The following is a 19012-nucleotide window of genomic DNA, read 5'->3' as shown; positions in this document are numbered from 1 at the left end:
GCATAAAAGAACCATTTAGAAAGATCAGATGCAGTGGCCAGTTTAGACTCTGTGTATAAAGTCTGGGGGATAATTTCAATCTGCTGGTCCTGAACCCGCAGGGAAAAGCTGCAAACATGGGTTGCATTGGGTGGCTCACAAACAATATTGCTTTTGTGAGTGTCTTCCTGCTTCCAATTATATCAAGAATGACGGAAGAAAAGGGAAATAGCCGATTCCAGGGTTCATATAATTAGATATAATGCGCTCTATCATCATCACTACTTGATGCTTTTCTTTAGGCAATCTCAAAGGCTTTTGGAAGAGCTCAGAAACCACCAGTCATGTCAGCACGATCACAAGGGCCATCGCTCTTAGGAATATGGCTTGACAGAGAGAGAAGCGGTGCTGTGAGCCCCTTCCCAGGAGGCAGCAGCATCAGTTCTGCACACGCACCTTGGGCTACTCCTGTATTTTGCTTCACCTCAGCCTTGCTAAAACTACCGCCCTGATGCTGCAAACCTCCATCAGCAGCACTGTGATAGGGAGCAGCCAACTGGGTAAGGGGCTGCGAGACACCCCTGCAAAGGTACCGTAAGGATAGGATTACTGATGCTGTGGGAGAACTCCATGCCCTGGACATGCACCACCCTTCTCTGCTCCATCTCCTCTGCTCCTGACTCACTCAAGCAGCTCCAGTTGCAAGGAATTCCTCTAAAATAAAACTATTCTTCCCCCCCGCCCCGCCCCGATCCCCTCCTAAAACAAGAGCAGATTGTTCAAAACAACCCAAGGGAAGAAATCCAAATAGGAGGTGACCTCCTGCCAACCCTCGGTGCTGGGGGCCGAGGTGTGGCCCCCTTCTCCTCTCCCCAAAGCTCCCAGGGTCATTCCAGCACCTTTGTCTCATTCCCTCCTGGAGCGATGCCCTCCCCCGCGGCTGGTGTTTTCCTGCATCCCATCAAGAGCTCTCTGTTCTCAGGGCAGTGACATCAGCCGAGCATGCCTTGTGTGGGGCTTTGTGCCCAGCGGAACGGCCGGGACCGTTCCTTGGGAAGGGTGAGGAGATGGGAACGCGGCTCGGCACAGGCCAACGGTGACAGCAAGGGATGCTGCATGGGGAATGCCATGCGGTGAGCAGGACGAGGAGCAGATACAGCTGCCCTGTTGTCCACAGGGAAAACCCTCTCCCGGCGTTCCTGGCATGCTGAAGTCTGGTTGGATGTCACTACCTGCACCAGTCACACCGGGACACAGGCATGGGCTGTAACACCTCTTGGTGTGATGGTGTTGGCACTTCACCTAAGGCTAGGGCAGAGAGGGTGCGGCCGGTTCTCAAGCCTGCTGCAAGCCTGCAATAAAAGCTCTTCACACTCTTAAACTCACTGCAGTCCTGGCAAACCCTTCCCTTTTCCAGGAAAGCTGCTTTATAACACCACGGGAAAGTTATCCCCCCCGGGGTTGCAAGCAGTGTGCTCCTGGAGCTCAGACCAGAGGCTACTCCGGCTATTCTGGTGGAGGGATTGAATGACTTCATGACCTTCATGGATGCATGGAGTCAGCTCTTGAGTGCTCAGCTGTGCAAACAAAACCCTGCCACCTCCATGATAAGAGGGGAGGGTGCCCATGCCAGGGCAGAGGAGGGGATGTGGCAGATAATGATGGCTTGGGGAGACTGCTCCAGGTCTGAGTTAGTTGTTTCGGAGAGATAGACACCCCATGTGCTTCAAGCAGGTCCCCTTCCCTCCATGGCAGGAGCAGCCAGTTGGTTTGCCAGAGCTTTGCTATAAATAAGATGTGTAATGAAGCATTTTTCTCCCTGTTTGCCAGTGTTGCTGGACATCAAAGCCATCCCAGAGGGTTTGCTCATTGATGGAATTAAGCTACACCAGCAAATGGGGAAGGTGCTAGGTGAGCTCCCTCAATCAAGCATCACTTTTAAACATCAATAAGGCACATAGAGAGGCACAACCCAAACTTCTCCATTCCAGTGCATGGAGAGCTCTGCTTTTGCTCTGAGTCATTGCTCCGAGCTCGCTATTTTGGTCCTGTCTGAGGGTTACACTATGACTCTAACCCGCAGTTCTGCTTTAGATTTGACTGAACCTCCATGGAAAGGTCACCTACATTTAGGAGATTCCAGCACAAGAGATGGGAAGCACCTGATGGCTGCTATCACTTTCTGAGGCCTTTCTCAACCAGGAGACTGCAGTTCCCTGAACCCAAATCCTCCATCCCTCACTACAAGCTCTGTAGCCAAATAACATCCCCTTCTTTTCCCATCTGGAGGCACAGCAGCTGTTGTGCTTTGCTGCTGAATGAAGCAATGTTTCACCACCGGCTACGCTTTACTGATCCGCAGATTCTGGTGGCAACGCTGTCACGGAGTTCCCACCATCAGCTGCTGCCAGCATTTCCCCCTCTGCCACACAACACTTGGGCCTTTCAGTTGTTCCCAGGGGCCACGCTGATGGGGACCTGATTGAGTTGAAATACATTGTCAAAACAGAAAGGGAATGAAGACAACAAAATCCTTCCTGTTTCACAGGGCGTTTTGTCCATGGCTTTTAGCCCCCATCAGCTCCTGATATGGCTCACTGCAGTCACACAGAATGCTCTTTGGGCACAACCTGGACAGGGCTGCGATAAAGCAAAATGGTAGGAAGAAAAAAGGGTAGGATGGGAACAGCTCAAGGTACTGTTGCTACTAAAGCATCCCTGTTCTCCAAGCATGAGCAGGGCTTCTTATCTCACATTGACATTATCCACGACATCACCATAAACAGTTCACAATTTATACATCACTGCACACCCCACCCCCCCTCCCCCCCAGCAGAGAATGAACTCCACTGACTCCTTTAGGGCCTTAAAAGGATCCTCAGGCTTTAGTTTTCATTTTTAAATGAATACAAGCATCCAACCAAGCTATAAACTATTAAAGCAAGACGCCACTACAGTGATAAACCAAATATTTTCTTAGTAATCCACTTAATTATCCCATTCCTGAAGCCATGCCTTTGGAATGGGATGTGCTTTGGGATTCCAAATAACAACAACAACAGCACATTCCATTTTCCTGAACGAAACGGTGCGATAGTGCAAGGCTTGCGATACATTATCACTGGGTGTGCAGAGCGTGGGTGGGAAGCAGGAGCCTGCAAGAAGACACAGATAGAACGGCTCCTACACGCGACTCCTTTCCTCTTTGCCTTTCGCTTCAGAAGCGCAGCAAACCCCTGCACGCCCGCCTGGAAAACGAGCTGAGGTAATTCCATCCAGGAGCATGTGATCGGTCCCGCTGCCACGAATGTTTTCCCTCTTGATCCGTATCTGAATCTCGCACGGACTGACTCACGCTGCAGCCCTGTACGTCACTCCCGCCGGCAGCATCAGCCTGTCATTTGTTTCCTTTTGGAACGGGATGTTCTATAATAGCTCCAACTCCCACTCTCCATCGTTTCTGGAATTGCAGTTCTTTCACATATCTCCTTTGTTCCTGAGCAGCCAGTTTTCAATGTGTTTCTAAGGTGTTAAGAGAGGAGCAAAGAGTGGCCTGAGCACAGAGATGCTTCATCTGAAACCCTTAACAGGATGTGACTTGTAACAGGATGAAGGTGTGATGTAGGATTTGTTCTTTAGGGACACAAATGAGGCCCAATGCAGAACTATTGCTTCTAGGGATGCTGCTTGAAGCACAGCCCCATGTCTCATTTACAAGGCTCCTTCTCTCAGAGCCAGGGACAGGTTGTCCCATAAACAGAAGCCAATTCTGGATGTGCTGATGGAGCCATCAAAGCAGAACTAGCTTGGCTTTGGAGTGCCTTGCTGTGATGCTCAAATACGCAACACTTACCTTTCAGCACTGGTTTGTTTGATCTTCTGCCCCTAAAATGCTAAATCTACATTTTTGAGCAACCTGGTCTAGTGGACGGTGTTCTTACCCATGGCAGGGGGTTAGAACTAAATGAGTTTTAAGGTCCTTCCCAATCCAAACCATTCTAGGATCCTATGATCTCTGTCTTAGCCTGGATCAGGTGCATGCTTCAGGAGTGAACCCCTGTTCATACTGTGGCACAGTTTCAGAGCTCAGTTTACAGGACTAAGTTAGCCTGAGGTAAAAACTCCATGTGTCAAGAGTATAGACATAGAGTCCTCAGCACCAACTGGTTGGCTGTGCTGGTTTGGTGCTCCTGTGCACCACACTATCTGCTACTGCTGCTTGTTACTTGCCTTTTAGAGCTGAAAGTCCTGGAGTTGTTGGATCCCACCATGCAATTGCAAAAGGAGTACCATGAAGAAGAAGAAGAGAGAAGGCTACGGTCCCCCACGGATCCCTGCCCATGGAAAGAGCAAGTTCATCAGGATACACCCGTAATGCTGCCAAGTTTCCTGCTGGGAACATCCTGACAGGCAGCTGGTACAAGAGGAGAGAACAGAGGGAGGAGAGAGCCAAAGAATGAAAGGATGCAGAAGATGATGGCATTTCTCCCGCTTACTTTTAGGATGCTGCTATGATCCAAGGCAGGCTAAAATGGATTTGTCCTTACACTGAGTGCATAGTAAAATGGATGTATGGCTGTGCAGAATCCAGGGTCCCCTGTTCCAAGTGCTGCTCCCTTATTTATCAGACATCTTAAACCAAATGGAAATCTTGGATTACTTCCTCAGGGTGCAGCCGTTCCTAATACAGGGGTCAATGCCAACTTGAAGCATGATAAAAAGAGCGTTCCTAGCATTTTCCATAAAAAGATACCCCTTACTACCTGCAACTGGGAATAAAATGGGAATGATCTGGAGAGACCTTGGAAAAGCAAAGCTTGTATTTGCAAACTGCACAGCCTTACCTCTGAGAAACAGAAGCTCCTGAGGCTAATGCCTGTAAGAGGATGCCCTAAAAGTCTCTGAAGAGGTTTATTCTGACCTCCTGGACCTTTGTCCAGTGTACATTCATTGAGGTTAAATAAATAAGCATTAACAAATGCAAAGCTCCAGACATTCCAGTGTCCTGCTTGGAGCCAAGAACTGAAGAGGCTTAACTCACATTTATATTTCCTTTGACCTGAAGACCGAGCACGGCTCACTCCATCCCAGTTATTGAGTGGGAGGACCTTTATGGCTGCACTACCTTGCATTCAGCTGCCTGAAAAAGCTTTAGAAGCCACTGTAAAGGCAGATCAGCACAGCCTGGCATTCCCTGCTCGCTGCAGACACCCTCCCATGCAGCACAGGCTGGCGAGGGCACTCACAGCCCCATCCCTCATGTACTTCCATAACAGCCCCTCCTGGTGCTGCCTGAGCTATAGGTACCGCTGTGCTGCAGGAAGAGCATCGCTCAGGCTCCCAGTGCCAGCCCTCGAGCTTTGGCAGCCATCAGGACAAAAGGCAGTCTATAAACGCAAGGCATTCTATAGAGACATCACCTACGGCTTCGCCTGGGCTTACCTGGGTTGACGCGGAGGGCAGTGTTTCTCCTGACATTCGAAGGGAAGGCGTGCACGCCGGGATACGAGGCTTCCCGGGCGCAGGGTATTGTTCGGGCTTTCGTCTTTCTTCGGGGTTGTCTTGGCAACGAAGAGGGTTTGAGGGTTTGCTGCTGGAGGTGTGGGAATCGCTGGGCAGCAGAGAGCCAAACGCCTCCCGTTTGTTTCATTCCATCACCCGCTGAAACCGGGGGCTTTTCTAACCTACTGGGACACTGTGTGCTGCGTGGTGGGAGATGCAGCATGAGCCAGCACAGACACCCCCACCCTGGTAATGTGGTTTTGGAAAGAGCAAAAAATGACATTTTTCATTAGGAAATGATGCTGATCCGATCCAGGCATCCTTACATGCTCTGTTCCCTTATTCCCTTCAGCTACCTCCTTCTGCCCTTGTCCAAAGCCCCTCTCCACGTTTTCTGTAGCTCCCTTAGGCACTGGAGCTGCTCTAAGGTCTCCCCTTCAGGAGCCTTCTCTTCTCCAGGCTGACCCAGCCCAGCTCTCTCAGCCTGGCTCCAGAGCAGAGCTGCTCCAGCCCTTGCTGCATCTCCGTGGCCACCTCCGGGCTCTCTCCATCAGCTCCACATCCCTCTGGTGCTGTTATAAGTGACTTCAGTGAAGTCAGTAGGGTTACTATGCACTGATTTCACTGGAAAACTGATTCCAGTATAACCCAGTTTGCCAATTTGCCCCCATCTAAATGAGTCTTTCCTTCATGACAAGAAGAGATGCAGGACAGCTGATGCTACACCTGCTCAGGGACTGAGTGGTAATACCCTATGTGCCCTTCCATGGCAAACAGATCTTTATTCGCTGTGGATGAGGTCCAGGAATTATTCTGGAGAGGTTTTACAGCATCTTTGCAGGCAGTTTCACATTGCTTATTCATGGCAGTTGCCTTTATTTTTACTTACCAAAGGCATAAAATCACCCAAACAGCTGTTCAGATTCCTCTACTTTTTTTTTGTAGCAAAGGGAAAAAGCCCTAATAGCTGTGTCAGTGCTCTCCCTATGGTAAAGTTTGTATGAAATCCATAAAATAATGTTTTGATTACCTGAGTTGCTGTGTTTCTTTGTTACTAATGTGTTTCTGTGTGTTCTTAAAGAGGAACTGACCATTTACGTCATATCTTCATCCTCTTCCCTCGGTTGCCCCATAACCCAACACAGATGTTGCAGTGATTCAGCCATCAAGAGTGAAAATTGCCCTTTCAGCACAATCCTGAAGCTATTTTGATGACAGGAATAGGATTTCAGGCTGGGGAAGGAGCCGTTTTATAGATCTGGCCTTTCTGAGGGGAGAAGCTCAGGCCATGACACCAAACACCTCCCTAGGGATGCGCAAGGGGCTGCCCGCGAAATGCTGGCAAAGGGAATTTGTTTTCCATGCTGTATAACGAAGTCACCTGAGATGCACAGCTCTGTTCCAGCTCCTTGACAAGGTAGCTGGATCATCTTCAAGCAGAGGCCAATGACTCACTGTTGCACAAGAGCAGTTGTTTTGTACTCCAGCGTGTGGAACAGCAAGGATTTGTAAGCTGCTGGCAAAATCCTCAGCCATGAGGCACTGAAATCTATACGGCCAGATGGATTTACACCAGCAGCCCCACTGCTGTCATTCTGGAGTATATCCCTGCTGACAAAGGCTCAGGAAGAGCTTCCCCTATGGACGTTCCGAGTTCCTCACCCATCCTGCATGGAGCAAATTTTCGCCTTCAAAGCTCTGGTGCCCTCTCTTTGCTATCACCAGCTCACCATGAGAGGCTTCCAGCCCCCTGCCTCATGGCACCACACCACAGTCCAAGCCGTAAGCCTTGTCCCAGGGCTCATCCGCTCAGTCCCTTCCCTACAAGCCCCCCTAAGAGCACACTTCCGTTGCTGTAAGGGAGCTTCCTGATTTATGGATGTGTCCCCCATAAATTGCTTATTGGTATTTTCTTCCCCCACTTCTGTCCTTGGATTATTATTAACTTTGCAGAACAAAGTGAAAGCACTGAAGTGCCTGAAAATCGCCAAGCGCATCGCAGGTGTTACAGCAAATGAGATGCATGATAAGAGCAGCAATGATAATTATAGTAATAATTAAATCAGTTATTGCTGTTATTATTCCTTCTCCTATTCCTACAATATTTGACAAATACAGCCTCCAGGTTCTGAGCCTGAAGAAACAGTTTCAGGTGACACAGACTGCAAAGAGGAAACAGCTTTATATGGTTAAAACACATCGATAGCCAATATTGATACATGTTATCATGCAGGGATTTTATATTAAATTATTTTGCTGAGCTTTCTAAAGTTGCTTTTGAGCTCACAGCATAGGGATAGTCTATAGCTAAATACCTGAGATTTGTTTATACATTTGATATATGAAATATATCAATACATATATAAATACATACATAAAAAAGATCCTCTTCCAGGGGAAACCGCAGCTGGATTATAACTGAGTCTAAAGGAGAATTTCATTCTCCTCTAAATCATTCCCTCTTGATACATTTTCTTCATATTGAGTAGCTGGATGCAATTCCCCCTCTATGTACTAAGCCTGTGTTACTACAATTCCAGCATGATCTACGTTTCTTTGGAGTCTAACAAGATCATGAATCAGGAAATAGCACTGCACTTTATATTATGTATTTATTTATTGTGTTAGGAGGACATTTACCTTGGTCCAGAGAACAAAATTAGGCTGCTACAGCCTTGGTTTCATATAAGTTATTTTCCTCTCAAAGCCTAAGCCCTTTGGACAGGAATTTATTTCACTGGTACTGAATGAGAACTCTCTGATTCTCTCACCGCCTCCAGGTATGATTTCTGTACCTCTTCTCCTGCTTCCAGTTTCGGATCCATTACTTGAATGCTTGGAAACATGAAATATAATATCAACAAGCACAAAGGGAGAAAGTCTGCAGCGTGGAGGGAATGTCTTTTGTTCCTTTTCAATCCTTTGGTAATTAAAGAAATCCCACTCAGTGATGTGATGTGTTCAGTGACATGATTATACTTCATGTCTTAGTCTTTTGTTTGAATTTTAGGGGCTGGTTGGCCATTTGGAATAATGTCCCACTGATCATATATGAGTGATGGGTAATGACAGCATCAAGACTATAAATGAGAATTAGTAACAGCTTCATGCATAGGTGGTGTGAAGGCAGCTGAGTGGGCTCGGCTCAATCTGAGCACAGTGGGTTGTGTAACGAAGCTGCAGAGCTCTCAGCACAGCCCAGCTCGTGCTCCTTCCTCAGCTGCGGGTTTCAGGGTATCAGAGATCCAGGTCGAGAGCTTCTGCTGCAGAAATACATTGGGTCAGGTTGCATGAAACAGTTTGAACACTGAGGCTGCCCTGGTGATTCTGAGCTGATTCCTTGAGGTTGTGGGTGTTTGTGAGACGAGATGGGAACCATCGAGAGGCATGGAGCACCTCTGCTGTGAGGAGAGGCTGAGAGAGCTGGGCTGGTTCAGCCTGGAGAAGAGAAGGCTCCTGAAGGGGAGACCTTAGAGCAGCTCCAGTGCTTAAAGGGGCTGCAGGAAACTTGGAGAGGGGCTTTGGACAAGGGCCTGTAGGGGCAGGACAAGGGGAATGGCTTTAACCTGCCAGAGGGGAGATTCAGGCTGGGTGGGGGAAGAATTCTTTATAATGAAGGTGATAAAACACTGGCACAGGTTGGCCAAAGAGGAGGTGGCGACATTCAAGGTCAAGCCGGATGTGGTTCTGGGCAACCTGATCTGGTTGAAGATGTCCCTGCTCATTGCAGGGGGGTTGGACTAAATGACCTTTGAAGGTCCCTTCCAAAACTATTCTATGATTCTACAATTAAAAAGAAGGACCATTCTGCAGACAGTTCATGGGATGACCCTTGAGCAGTGAAAGACAACTTGACATGGAATGTGTACTAATAAATGTTAATATGAAAGTGGAAAATTACATCACAGAATATGAAAGAGCTCAATGTATTTATAATACAACAGTAATTATCCTTTCTAATACTAAAAATATCAGTGAAGAACACTATGAGAACTTTGCTAAGTGTCCCAACATGTTCCTATTGCTCTATTTGATAACTCTGCAAGAAGTTAAGCCTCAAAGCCTCAGAGTCCCCATGAGATTAGACAGTATTCACACACAACACAGAGGAGAGAAGTTAAATGAGCAAATGGCAAGTTTATCTCACATTGACGAGTTATAAAATCATTAAGCAAGTAAAAGTTTATTGGGGTCACTGGCTGCGGCCCAGCGAGGATTTCACAACGCTATCAGTGGGGTGTTGAAACACTGAAAGACGCAAACAAGGCAGCAAGCAACTGCTGGGGTTCAGAGCAGCACTCTCATTGCAGAAACGCTCTCTCAAGTATTTCTTAGATAAGAAACTGTTTATCAGCATGTGCCTGTGCTCTTCCTGGAATCAAGGCCTGTGCGAGGTTTGCCACATACACCAACGTTCCCTCGGTGCTTTGGGATTTCTTCCCGTTCAGGCACCAGGAGCACAGAAGAAGTGGATGTACAGCAGATATATACAGTCAAGAAGAGGTGTGACATATAAATATGGTGGATATTTACTTAGTGATTTGAGCTGAGTTAGAGAGTAACTGGTACTTCTGTCACTCGTTCTTGTGCACAGAGAAAACCCTCTCAAGAACATGGGTGGATGCTCTCTTAAGAACATGGATGGATAGGAATATGTCAAAGCAGGAGCACAAGGAAAGGTAGAGCTCATGCAGCTGCTGGTACAATAGAAAATTGGAACACTGAAATGAAACATAAAACTGAGGTGTAACCTATGTGAAGACAATGAAAGATGTGCTCTGGACACCCAACAAAACCCCAGTGTAATTGTGTTAACCATGTAGCAACCTCTGAAACAGAGCATTTCTGAACTTCTCTCTGTGATGTAGCGTTTCTTTAGAATCATTTGGCCATCTAGGAAACATGTCAGCCTGGCTTTCAGCATACTGAAGTTTAAAACCAATGTAAATGTAAACACTTGCTGATACCAACACTTCATTCACTTCACACAAGAAGAAATTATGCATTTTTGTATCAGGATTACATTGCAACCAAGATGATTTTTGTACTGTCTCTGCAATTCTTCACCAAAACCACCTCCTGATGAAGCACAATGTGTAACTCACAGGCTTTGTATGTCCATGGAATCTTCTCTCAACAGCAGACTTACAAATCCCAGACTGGTTTGTGTTGGAAGGGAGCTTAAAGCTCATCCAGTCCCAACCCCTGCCATGGGCAGGGACACCTTCCAATAGAGCAGGTTCCTTCAAGCCCCATCCAACCTGGCCTTGAACACTGCCAGGGATGGGATAAATGTTCCTACAAAACAAGCTCTACTGCAACCTGCTTTAAATCTAACTGCCAGGTACTACAGAGGGAATGCTTTGGGAGGTGGCACCAGGTTTTTGAAGGAGCTACCCAGTACTACGGATCTCATGGAAAACCAGAACTATTTCACAGAACCAATCAGTGACTATACCCCACATCCTCTTAGGAGAAAGGAAACTTCTCACCAGCATAACATAGGGCCACCACCATCCAGTCAGAACACAGGGCAAGCCTCAAGTGGTGCATCACAGCATGAATTCTATTATCAGATCACTTGGTACAGCCGCTCAGATGGACTGATCACAAACATGCAACTTCTGTAGCCAGGTCTACTCTATTGCCTGGTAACAGAAATCACCCTCCATAAAAAGCAACCACTTGATATATCTGCATTTGTATACACAGATCCATCAATATTCAAAACCATACACTATAAATTCAAAGATTCAGTGTTCTGAGAGCTAACCATTAAAAGAAGAATAAATGTTAGCAATAAAAATCCCAACAGAACAAACTCTGAGAGCCCAGCTTAAAGATCTACAAGGGATCTCATAAACACATAGTAAACGTCCTCACTGATGGATGCCACAGAGGCGAAAACCTCTACGTTACCCACACAGCACATCATTTACAAACCATCTCTTTCTGCCTGGATACAAAGAAGTAAAGCAGAGCATTTCACATAGTACTTGTAAAATTCAAAGTTGAAAGCCAAGGAAAACAACCAAGATCAGAGCTGCTCAACAAAACTCTTATCTCCATTCACACGGTGTCTTTTTATTCTTACAACTTGTCGATGAACCAGTAAATGAGACTCTTAACTGTCAGTACTGATAGATATCATGGCTTTGGGTGCACAAAGATAAATTAAACAGTATGGGCTTGAATCACGTCAACACCACAGGCAACTGCTGTGGGTTTTGCCACCCAAAGCGTTGGTAAGGGATTAGGGTGTTTGCTGTCGATTCGTACTCTGGTGCCCTAAGCCCTAAAGAATGCAGTAAGTCCTGGTAATTTTTGTTGGCTCATGTCCCTCACACGTGGGCTGTGTGTGACCAAGAGTAGCTTCTCATGAGGAACACAGCAGTAGAGTTGAGTGTGCTCTGCCAAAAAGCCCCTGGGAAGCAGGGTTTGTTGGCACATCCCTACCTTCAAGCAAGCAGCCAGCGGGGGTCCATCTCTGAGCTACCTCCAGGCAAAACTGGCACAGGTCTCTTCAAACACAGAACCTGAAAGTGAAATTACAGAGGATAGGACTGGTAAAGAGGGAAAGGCAGGAGAAATAACGCACCAAAGAATATGCACAGACAGAATGGGAATACTGCTCTGTTACAAATAGCATTTACATATATAGAACACACACAGGGTCCTATTTCTCCTGGCATTCAGCCCTGGGTGGTGAAACGGGATGCTCTGGGTTACAGTGGTCCATCCTTTTTCCAGCTGGTCAGATACGAGCTGAAGGCCCCCCCTAGCACCACACAGTGTTGGCAACAAGGACTTGCAAGATGAGTCGATGCCTTCACAGAGGTGCTGAAGGTGGAATTTAGCTGCTGAAATTCCTGCTGCTTTCCCATCTCATTCTTATTGTCTCCTAGGTCACAGCAGAAAAGGAAACACAACTAACCAGGTCTCAAACTACCTCTTGTGGTCCATCACATGAAAAACTTATATTCTGGAGCTGAAGTAAGATAATATTTGAGAAAAGGAAAAGAAAACATGCATCCAAGAGAAAAAAATGTGGCATAAAGCACATAGAACAGCTAAAGAAAAAGCAGTGACAACAAACAAGCTCTGCAGTCAAGGAAAGGGTGAAATCTTGGCCCCACTGAAGTCCGTGGGCTGTTTGCCAGAAAGCTGTAGATGACTTTGTTTTACTCAGGATTTTTAATTAGTGATTAAATGATTCAATGGCAACTCAGCTGGTTTAAGAAGGAAAAACCCCATAGAACAGCTCCAGTGTGCCTCTCCCTGCCCTGCCTCCCCCTTGGGAGGTACGGGTCATACACAGCTTTCTTATGGGAAGCTTGACAGGTATTTCATTGAACCTGGGTTGAAATCTGCAGCTTCCCAGGCCCTGCCTCCTTCCCCAGTTTGGGATGAAGAGAGGAAACACCTGCTAATGACACCAGAGACAGGGCAAACAGCAGAAGCCATGTGTCAGCAGAAAGCACGCAGCCTCTGCAGCGCAAACACAGCCTCTCTAATGGTGGATGGAGTACATGAAGAAATAGGAAGCTGCTTCCATTTAACTGAGGTATATTTGAATGGATTTGAATGATTCTGGAGTGACATACCCCAAATAAATAAGGCATCTCACCACCTGAAGGTGTAACTCACTATGTTAAAAGCCCCACCACCCAAATGAGCTATTCACACCGCACACTTCTCTTATTGCGCTTGATTTTCCTGCTTTTTCCCCTCTCCAAAGTGCATCGGTTTCTATGGAAACAGCACACATCACAGGGATGGACAGAACTTGGTGACATCCCCAAGCACTGGCAGAAAACACAGTTTAAATATTAACTTTGCCATCTCTGACATAAGCTGAGGAAGGCAACGAGTGTTTCCACCGCACGCACGTGTGTACATGTGTCAGTGTGTGTGTGTGCACGTGTCAGCGTGTGTGTGCACACTCTTCCTCTCACCACGCCTGTTACACACATGCAATGCCACAGCTCCCTGGGCCAGCACGCAGCAGAAGGCTCAGCAGAATCCATTCCATCCTCTTCTGCTTTAATATAGCTGAAAATTGCTTTGACAGCTGAATAGCTTCTTTGTTTATAGCTCCTTCTTAGCTGACTCTGCTGCATTATGTAGCTTTGTAAAGAGATTACTTTGTCAAGAACTGAACATATATGGTCTGAGCATGAACAATTCAGCCTGATGAACTGCATTCATTTTATATGACGTACGGGGCTGCAATCCTGCTGCCTTTAATATGTCTGCTTTTCTCTCTGGGTTTCAGTTCCTGATGTTTCTTGGGGTCTTTGGGATTATTTTCTTTCCCTGCATCTTTCCAGGAAGGGTAATTTTCAGTAAGTCAAATCTCAATATGTTGTATCATGCCCTAAATGTTGTACTGAACCCAGGTTTTGGCTGCGTATAACAGGGGATCATCATTATCCAGTGAGCTAATTATCCACCTGCAAATATCCCATTCCTGCCTGAAACTGCCATAGTTTTGTTAGTGTTTGAATCAGTATTTCAACGCAGCAGTGATCCAGCAATGGCTTAGGAAATGGACCCTGCTATAGGGGACACCATATGGAACATGTACAGCTTCTTCCCCTGTTCCTTCACCCGAGTCCTAAAAGCAAACCTAAGCGGGCAGATCTCCCTTTACATGACTTCAGTACAGCTGTACATGAGCCAGCTCCTTGTCTTTACAAAGCCAGATCAAACCATGAGAGCAAACCCACCATGCACAGCCTTGCTGGCACTACCAGGGACTTGCACTGTGCATTGAATGAACTCTGCCGGCCGTCACCTTGGATGGTGCTGCAGTTGACTGCACCGGTGGTCTCTTACCACTGGTGAACTTTCTACTTCTAGCCATGGCTTGCTTTGAAATTACCTTATTCCAGGTTCACTTTGTGCCCAGAGGCACAACACAAACTCAGGGCATTTTTCCCTAGTTTCTCCTGGCTTCTTCCTCAATCCCTTCCACAGTTTTTTAACCAAACACCATTAATTCTGATGGGCAGATGATACGGTCCAGTCTAAAGATGACTAAGCACATTAATTGCCCTAACAGCAAAATTCCTATTGACTTTATAGCAGGTGCTACATTGATCTGAGGCTGAGAGCTTTATTTAGAGACATCACTGAAGGTTTTCCTTGTGTGGGACATGGAGCTGGGCCTGGAAGCATCTTGCATTTCAACAGTTTTTGCTCAGCCCGTGCACTGGCAGAACTCCAGTTCACACTACGCCCTCCATATTGCACTTGGTGGCATTTCACCACTTCTGAAAATACCAACCTTTGCTAAAAACAGAGAGGAGGTTTGATAGACAAATCCCTCCTTATCTCTTAGTCATAAACCACCATGCACTTCAGATGATTTAAAGAGCTTCATACACAGTTACCTTAAAAAATATACAAGAAAAAGGCTTAGTTGCAAATCACTGTTTGAAAACAGAAGATGCAGAGATTCCTCACAACCTTGTTTGCTCCCACTCGTACTCTTAATGTGCACATATTTCCCAAGAGTTGGCACAATATGTGCTAATTTGTTGAATACATATAGATCTTAAATTCACCATCTGCAGTGAAGTTGTTTGCAGTAGAAACCAGTGTCTTGACCAATGAATTCCTTGTCTTCCAACCCTTCAGCAGATGATGGACAGCTGTCTATTGCTGGGAAAAAAACTACACTGACCATGCAACGTTCATAGGATGGTTTGGGTCGGAAGGGACCTTAAAGCTCATCCAGCTCCAACCCCTGCCATGGGCAGGGACCCCTTCCACTAGAGCAGCTTGCTCCAAGCCCCTGTGTCCAACCTGGCCTTGAACACTGCCAGGGATGGAACATATTAGGCACCACGTTGATACAACTGACGAAAGGCTGCACAGGAGATATGGAAACAATCGTTCTTGTTGTACTGGGACTTCTCAGATGTAGCAAGAAGTCATGGGATGCTCAGAGAGTCAGTAAATTTCCACAGCCGGTTTCTGTGCTTCACCCCCCCTTGTGGCAAACCTGCCTGAACCACCAGACATGTCTCAATCGGTCTGGAACCTGCTCTGCCGCAGGAGCCCCTGGAAAATCCCAGGCCAGCAGACACCAGCTGGATGGGGCTCTGGTTGGTGCCAACAGAGGCGGCAGTGATTTGCACCCTCACCCATTGGGTGCGTTGGTGGGAAAGGGCTGAAGTCAATTGCATGAAATACACCAAAGGCATTGTGCAAAAGAGAACACGAGGGATTAAAAAGAACTGTTGTGGTTTGCAGAGGAGATGTAAATGGTTTCCAAGATCAGACAGCCTCACTACAGACAAAATGAGAAGTAGAGAGGGGAAGGAAGATGTGTCATCACGTTGCAGCATGCTCTTTCCGGAGTCAATAACGCAGATTTGCATGTGCTAAGCGTGCCTCGCGCTTTCCTTCAAGGAGAGCTCTGTATTGTTAATAGCCAGATGGTTGATTTCCATGTTCACATATCTTCTCATTTCAGTGCTGCTGGCACCTACAAATCTGAATTTAAGTCTCCAAAACCATCTAAAATCTCTGCCTCTGACTAGTCTTAGCTGTTCCCTGCCAGTGTATGAACACGACTATCCTTCTATAAGGATAAAAACAAGCTAAATATATCCCAAGAGGGATATATGGGTCACTGAGTGCCAGCCTACAATGCCATAAGAAATCCGAGTCTCGTGCTACTTCTGACTGGCTCAACCAAGGCTGACCTGCACCAAGCTCCTCACATACACAAGAATATACTTCACCAGAAAGGAGATCTTGTGTGTTCTGCTTGGCAGAAAGATGACTGATAATACAAGGGCTGATGCTCTTATCAGATGGGTACTTCCCTTGTTCAGAGAGCTTGCAGCCTGCCATGTTGGGAAAGTGACCACGGTTGGAGCAGAACCACAGGCCCAGCTCTCAGTGCCCGTGTAGTGGCAGATGTAAAGGTGCTGGATGTGCATGTGATTGGGATTAGCAGGCCAGACCACTATGCATCAAAGCATTTAAGACTGCATCTGCAGGGCTGAATAACTCAAGGAAGTCCAAAGTTATTGCAAATGGATCTTTACTGTCAATGACAAGTTTTTCATAAGGATTGGCAAGCTTTCATTGTGTCTGAGCCAAATAGTTTCTGAAAGAAACTTTGGAAATCCTAAACCAGGCAGAATTACCCTAAAGAAGCTCCGGTGTGGTTTTCTCTGATGAGAACGGATGGGTGCAAGCACTTCCTCATTCTCTCACCTCAGAGACAGGCAGCATGATTTTGGACAACCACAACAGCCTGGCTCACCCAAGGGGGTTGTTTCAAGTTCTCCCTCAGCAGGGCAAAAGCCCACCCCAAAAGAAGCAAGGGGGAATGAATCCTTGACAGCCGCTGCCCTCACTTGAATGCTACGAGGCTTTTCGAGTCCTGTTCTGTAAACAGGAATTGCCTTTGGACCCTTAGAGCCCACTCACTATATCATTCTGGAATGGCGTTAATCCCTCTGTCATGGAGGTCAAAGCAAGTTTTCTATTCCAAGCTCAGTGAAACACATCTCCTTCCCAGGCACCCACTTGCAGGGAACAAAATCCAGTCAGCTGAAATGGTCCGTCTGTAACAGGATGCCAGAGCAGGGACTTGGGACAACGTAAGTGAAGCATTTTGGAGCTGTGAGACCTCCAGACTGGAGGCCGAGCCCTTCATGAGGCAATGCTGGTTCAGTGCCAGGCAAGGAAGCAGGAGAGTTTTCTCATTGTTTCCTTACCAAGGACAATGGTCTATTCACAGATAATACTATGAGGGTGCCCAGAGAAGCTGTGGCTGCCCCATCCCTGGCAGTGTTCAAGGCCAGGATGGACACAGGGGCTTGGAGCAAGCTGCTCTAGTGGAGGGGGTCCTGCCCGTGGCAGGGGTTGGAGCTGGATGAGCTTTAAGATCCCTTCCAACCGAAACCAGTCTGGGATTCTATGAACACCAGTTGGAGCAGCCACAGCCTCACTTCTTACCCAAGGTCCAGCTTGGCCTTGCCACAACGCTCTCTATCAGCAACCACGCACTTTGCCTGCCCTTGCCATGCTTTCATCTTCCCTAGCACATTCACAACAGTCCTTCCCCATCCATTCAATAGCACTGAGGACAGGTAGAGCCTGGGTAAGACTGGGGCTTGTGGTTACATGTGACAACATCCCAACCTTGGAGTCCCGCTGGCTGGAGCAATGACTGACGTGTGCTACAGCACAAACACTGATACCCAGGGCGTGGTAAGCTGGGGGTTAGCTGAGGACCCTCCACTTCTCTTTCACACATTTCTGTGCACATTGGCTTTGCTGATAAACTTATCAGGAGTGGAGTGAAACATCCGTTTCGTTTGTACTGTTTATACAGAGCCTGTTTCTCCAGTTGGCAAGTCGGGATTGAGTGAACAGGGTGTCCCTGCATTTTCTTCCATCCCCCATAAATATTGCTGTTAGTGGCGTGTGCTACGTGGCAGAAGATGGGGGGGAGATGCTGTGCCAGGGGCCAGACCTTCACCATCCCATCCTGGAGGTCTTCTACCCTATACATCATTCCCAGCCCCTAGAGATGAGGAAAGGCTGTGGCACAGTACGTGGATGCCGATTACATCTCCAAACAGGAGGAACACACAATCGGTGGGATCCGCCTGCTTTCTAGCCCCTTTGTGCTCAGGGGCAGAAACACAAATAAGCCTCAATGTCTTTTTCCTGCTTATATGAACTGAGATCCGTTTTTCAATAGCAGGGCCTGGCAGATAAGTATTCCCTTTTCTTGCTATTTGTTTTTTGGGAGGAAAAGCCTTTCACCAGCTCCTATCACACTCCCCTCCAGCCCTCAGGAGGTGCAATGGGGCAGCAGGTAGAGCTGGGATCCAGGGATGCTCCTACCCCATACCATGCCAGCCCTTCACAGCCTATGCACAGGCAGCTCAGGGCACAGCCGCCTGCTATGGGGTCTGGGCTTTTGCAAGTAGATGATCCCCAGGACCCTCCAGCGTAGGATCTGGTTGAAGCTCCAAGTGTAGTACAGATGATGGTGTCCCAGGGTGTTCTCAGCTCACCTCCCCTCTCTTGCACTGTCTCAGAACAGGACCATGCACTTCATGAGTGAGTTTTCCTCCTGAACAAATTACATCACGCCAGCATTGCGAATAGCTGGTGTTGTTTCAGAAGGACCACAGAGACAGGAGCAGGTTGGAATGGCAACAATCCTCCCAACAAGCCCAGGCACCGCTGGCAGCCGCCGCACCCACCCTTCACCCGCTCGCAGCATGTAACGTCCTGCACCGCGCCAGCATCCCCGAGCCCAACCAAAGCAATGCACTCAGGCCACCAACAACTGCCTTTCCCCTGCTCAGACTCACCAAGAGGGGTTATTTAAACCACTGCTCTGTCTGAGAAGCACCAAGTGACAAATCCAGCTCTGTGCAGAGCCAACAGAGGTGCCCTGCAGACAGTAACATGGGATGAGGACTCAGCATTTGAACTTTAGTGTCTTATTGCACTTGGAGAGCTCCCTGAGTAGTTTCTAGGTTACTTC

At 47.3% G+C, this 19012-nt stretch overlaps 1 protein-coding gene across 7 annotated transcripts in view; it reads right to left on the bottom strand.

Moving 5' to 3' along the window:
• SLC6A6 (solute carrier family 6 member 6) overlaps positions 1 to 19012 on the bottom strand; it is a 111543-nt gene that overhangs the window by 85445 nt on the left and 7086 nt on the right. For 5 of the 7 annotated variants that reach the window (XM_061456094.1, XM_061456097.1, XM_061456101.1 and 2 more), the window contains exon 2: positions 11938 to 12017. The exons of the other annotated variants lie outside the window; for them this stretch is intronic. The gene's annotated coding sequence lies outside the window, so the exon portion shown is untranslated. The remainder of the gene's footprint in view (positions 1 to 11937; positions 12018 to 19012) is intronic. 7 annotated transcript variants of the gene reach the window in all.

This window comes from Pezoporus flaviventris, unplaced genomic scaffold, assembly GCF_033815535.1.
Source record: "Pezoporus flaviventris isolate CSIRO_AGI_PZ_B2104156 unplaced genomic scaffold, CSIRO_AGI_Pfla_v1 ptg000021l, whole genome shotgun sequence".
Lineage (NCBI taxonomy): Eukaryota > Metazoa > Chordata > Aves > Psittaciformes > Psittacidae > Pezoporus > Pezoporus flaviventris.
Note: the sequence above shows the minus strand (reverse complement) of the source record. Positions and strands in the feature narration are given on the sequence as shown.